This window comes from Schistocerca nitens, chromosome 10 (assembly GCF_023898315.1).
Source record: "Schistocerca nitens isolate TAMUIC-IGC-003100 chromosome 10, iqSchNite1.1, whole genome shotgun sequence".
Taxonomy (NCBI): Eukaryota; Metazoa; Arthropoda; class Insecta; order Orthoptera; family Acrididae; genus Schistocerca; species Schistocerca nitens.
Genome location: NC_064623.1, coordinates 65,092,646 through 65,097,839, shown reverse-complemented (window position 1 = coordinate 65,097,839; position 5,194 = coordinate 65,092,646). Strand labels below are relative to the sequence as shown.

General features: G+C 38.6%; 1 non-coding gene across 1 annotated transcript; it reads left to right on the top strand.

Annotated features, from left to right (window-relative positions):
* The first annotated feature begins 1,839 nt into the window (after positions 1-1,839).
* Trnal-caa (transfer RNA leucine (anticodon CAA)) lies at positions 1,840-1,914 on the top strand. The gene has a single exon. It is a non-coding gene; the product is annotated as a tRNA-Leu (tRNA).
* The last annotated feature ends 3,280 nt before the right edge of the window (positions 1,915-5,194 follow it).

Below are 5,194 nucleotides of genomic sequence, written 5' to 3'. Positions count from 1 at the left end.
TTATTTAACAGTTACATTGCAGACCCATACACAGTCCCTGATACACTTACACAAGGAATAACTTATCTGAAACCTAAAGATCAAGCAGACACAGCAAACTCAGCAAAATATCGCCCCATAACATGCCTACCAACAATATACAAAATATTAACTTCAGTCATTACACAGAAATTAATGACTCATACAACACAGAACAAAATTATAAATGAAGAACAAAAATACTGCTGCAAAGGAGCACGAGGATGTAAAGAGCAACTGATAATAGATGCAGAGGTGACATATCAAGCTAAAACCAAACAAAGGTCGCTACACTACACATACATTGATTACCAAAAAGGTTTTGATAGTGTACCCCACTCATGGTTACTACAAATATTGGAAATATACAAAGTAGATCCTAAATTGAAACAGTTCCTAAACATAGTAATGAAAAATTGGAAAACCACACTTAATATCCAAACAAATTCAAATAATATCACACCACAGCTAATACAGATTAAGTGTGGAATATACCAAGGAGACTCATTAAGTCCTTTCTGGTTCTGCCTTGCTCTGAACCCACTATCCAACATGCTAAATAATACAAATTATGGATATAATATTACTGGAACATACCAACACAAAATCACACATTTGCTATACATGGATGATCTAAAACTACTGGCAACAACAAATCAACAACCCAACCAATTACTAAAGATAACAGAAGTATTCAGCAATGATATAAATATGGCTTTTGGAACAGACAAATGTAAGAAAAATAGCATAGTCAAAGGGAAAACACACTAAACAAGGAGATTACATATTGGATAACCACAGCGACTGCATAGAAGCGATGGAAACAACAGATTCCTATAAATATCTAGGATACAGACAAATGATAGGAATAGATAATACAAATATTAAAGAAGAACTAAAAGAAAAATATAGACAAAGAGTAACAAAAATACTGAAAACAGAATTGACAGCAAGAAACAAGACAAAAGCTATAAATACTTATGCTATACCAATATTGACCTACTCATTTGGAGTAGTGAAATGGAGTAACACAGACCTAGAAGCACTCAATACACTTACACGACCACAATGCCACAAATATAGAATACATCACATACATTCAGCAACAGAAAGATTCGCATTAAGCAGAAAGGAAGGAGGAAGAGGATTTATCGACATAAAAAAACCTACATAATGGACAGGTAGACAATTTAAGAAAATTCTTTATAGAACGAGCAGAAACTAGCAAAATACAAAAAGCAATCACTGATATAAATACATTGGCTACACCATTGCAATTTCATAACCACTTCTACAACCCTTTAGATCACATAACATCAACAGATACGAAGAAAGTAAATTGTAAAAAGAAAACACTACATGGCAAGCACCCGTATCATCTAACACAGCCACACATCGATCAAGACGCATCCAGCACATGACTAAGAAAAGGCAATATATACAGTGAGACGGAAGGATTCATGATTGCAATACAGGATCAAACAATAAACAACAGATATTACAGCAAGCATATTATTAAAGATCCCAATACCACAACAGATAAATGCAGACTTTGCAAACAACAAATAGAAACTGAAGATCACATCACAAGGAGATGTACAATACTAGAAAATACAGAATACCCCAGAAGACATGACAATGTAGCAAAAATAATACATCAACAACTTGCCATGCAACATAAACTAATAAAACAACACGTTCCCACATACAAGTATGCACCACAAAATGAACTGGAGAATGATGAATACAAATTATACTGGAACAGAACCATTATAACAGATAAAACAACACCACATAACAAACCTGACATCATACTCACCATGCTTCGGTAGCTCAGTTGGTAGAGCACTTGCCCGCAAAAGGCAAAGGTCCCGAGTTCGAGTCTCGGTCGGGCACACAGTTTTAATCTGCCAGGAAGTTTCATATCAGCGCACACTCCGCTGCAGAGTGAAAATCTCATTCTGGAAAGTTGTCACCTTGTTTACTGCGTATAGGTTATTGTATCGACTCTGAGCTGCTTTGCATGTTAACTTGTGTGATATAATGAGCGAAGTGAGTGGTAATGAGTCAGAACACAACTTTACAGACAAAAAGAAGAAAAGAAAGTTACAGAAACAAGAAAAGAATGATCGTGGGCGCAAAAAAATTTAAGCCTGTAGATTGAGGTCGTCCAAAAAGGGTAGTGCATTAAGAAATCAACACGACTCCCTGAAGATATTTCTCTTTTGTCAATAACAGAGAAACCAACTGCAGCAGCAGCAAAGTTGATGGACATTCAAAACCTGTTGCGCTTTCTTCCTGATACTGTAAAAGGCTGGTATGAAGAACTGCTAGAAAGAGTAAACAGTGAAGAAGCTACTGATCCTGAACAGGAACATAAACTGTAATGGCCATTAACATATATTTTTTTGTTAACGTACAGTTCAACTGGATGTAAAATAATAAAAGCAATTTTCAAGTCAATTTTCATGATATTTTGCAGAGGTATGATGGTTTGATGGAAAAAGGGCGTAAACCATTCATCATATCTTGGATAATATATCACAAATTGAAGAAATATCTTCAGTCGTAAAGAATGATTCTGTATGTTAAAGATATGGTCTAAGACAGAATTATTACATCATTGAAATATAACTGTTTTTCAATATCGTATAAACATGCAAATCTTCAACTCAATGCACTTTTCGAACTTACGCCCATACTCTATAAAACTCAAAATCAATATTAGAGTCTTACAAAATTGTGAAATTAGTCTTTTGAAAATAATTTAGGTTCGTGACTGAAAGAGAATCGAATCGTTTAGATTTTACTGCTCAGAAAATTACATTTTACCCATCAGTGGGTAATTATCCTCAGGCTGGGAACCACTGGTCTAGAACCTGGAACAAGTTTCTAGCTACTGGATCAGTTGAGGATCGTCACAGTGTTGGCTGTGGAAGAAAAAGAACAGGTGTGCAGAACCGATGTCCGCATACAGCAGCAAGTAGACAACCTCAACTCAATACTGCAGGTCTAAGGCGGCAGTTGTAAACAGCTACAGGAGTGCAGGAGTCAACACAAATTATATGAAATAGTCTCAACGAGCAGGGATTATGTGCCAGAATACTTCTCAGAACTCTTCCTACTCTTCCTCTAAATCGGGTGTGGAGATCAATTGTGTAGTATGGCCACAAAACCGCTCTTTGTGGGCTAGCAAAAGATACAACGCCCTATTCTTATGAGACTCATATCAGTGTCCACCTTGACAATACTGACATTCATGTCTGGCGGCAACGAGGACTACTGTATCATAGACCTCCACCCTTGTCAAGGCGGTTCAGTTATGTTTTGGCGTTGAATCATGTATGATCGCAGGACCCTCCTTGTGCCCATACAAGAGTGGATGACTTGTGTGAAGTATCGGGACGACATCTTTGCGCGCATTGTGACTATTTGGTGAACACACTGGAGTGTGATTGAACGCAGATGGACGACAATGCACGCCACCATAGACACAGTCTTATGAAAATCCTTGCAGTGGAGCAACAAACAGTCGAATGGAATGGTCCCGTATTCTCCAGATCTTAACTGCACTGAAAATGAACGAGCCATGCTAAAATGACCCGTTTTTCAGTCGTGCTGTCCCACCAAAGAGACGTTTGAGAGGGAATAGAGCAACATCCCACAGGCTTATCTGGACAGTTTGGTAAGGAGTTTACCTAACCGCATTCAAGACTGTCCCCAGGTACGGGGTAGGCCACTTGGTTCACAAACAGCGCGTTAGGCAAGACGACAGTGGGAAAACCATAGTGTCTGCAGAAGACTCTTTCGAACGGTTTTGTTTTCGTTTTCTTTTCTTTGTCTGAATTTGTTGTTGTTGTGGTCTTCAGTTCAGGGACTTGTTTGATGCAGCTCTTCATGCTTCTCTATCCTGTGCAAGCTTCTTCATCTCCCAGTACCTACATCCTTCTGAATCTGCGTAGTGTATTCATCTCTTGGTCTCCCTCTAGATTTTTACCCTCCATACTGCCCTCCAATAATAAATTGCTGATCCCTTGATGCCTCAGAATATGTCCTACCAACCGATCCCTTCTTTTAGTCAAGTTGTGCCACAATTTTCTCTTCTCCCCAATTCTATTCAATACCTCCTCATTATTTATGTGATCTTCCCATCTAATCTTCAACATCCTTCTGTAGCACCACATTTCGGATTCTTCTATTCTCTTTTGGTTCAAACTATATATCGTCCACGTTTCACTTCCATACATGGCTACACTCCATACAAATACTTTCAGAAAAGACTTCCTGACATTTAAATCTATACTCGATGTTAACCAATTCCTCTTCTTCAGAAACGCTTTCCTTGCCATTGCCAGTCTACATTTTATATCCTCTCTACTTCGACAATCATCAGTTATTTTGCTCCCCAAATAGCAAAACTCGTTTACTACTTTAAGCATCTCATTTCCTAATCTAATTCCCTCAGCATCACCCGACTTAATCCGACTCCATTCCATTATCCTAACAACGTCCTCCTGAGTAGTCCCCGCCTGGAGATCCAAATGTGGGACTATTTTACCTCCAGAATATATAAAGTGGAAATATTCATTTTTTTATTTCATTGAATCTGATAGATCAAAACCAGTTTTGTTTCCTGTAACGTCCAGTACTCACAATAAAGCAATAAGCAACATTTGCATCGACCACTGTAATATAGTGGACCATACATAGAAAGAACTGCTACAGTATAATATCGAAATTAGCTGGAAGAAATAGCGGATGAGACGAGCAGGAGCGACACTTTTATTCAAAGACAATACTTATACTGAACTCACCACAATTCGTGATGGTCCTTTAGATATTACAAAAGGCGGAACATGTTTTTAATAGCATGTGTGATCACTACCGACTGTAATGCATGCTCTGCAATGCGCTGTCGTGCTGACCACAAGTTTTTTGGGAATTCTCGTGGTAAGGCATTCCACTCTTCCACCAGTGGGGTCAACATCTTCTTGATGGCTGTTGGTGCATGTGGACATGCGGCAGCACGTCTCCCCTAACCCATCCCAAACGCTATTGATGGGATTAAAGTCAGGGAAATGAGCAGGCCCGTCCATTCACCGAATATCCTTTCGTTCTTAGAACTCCTCGACCTTTCTGGTCGATGCGGTCGTGCATTGTCATCCATAAAAGTAAA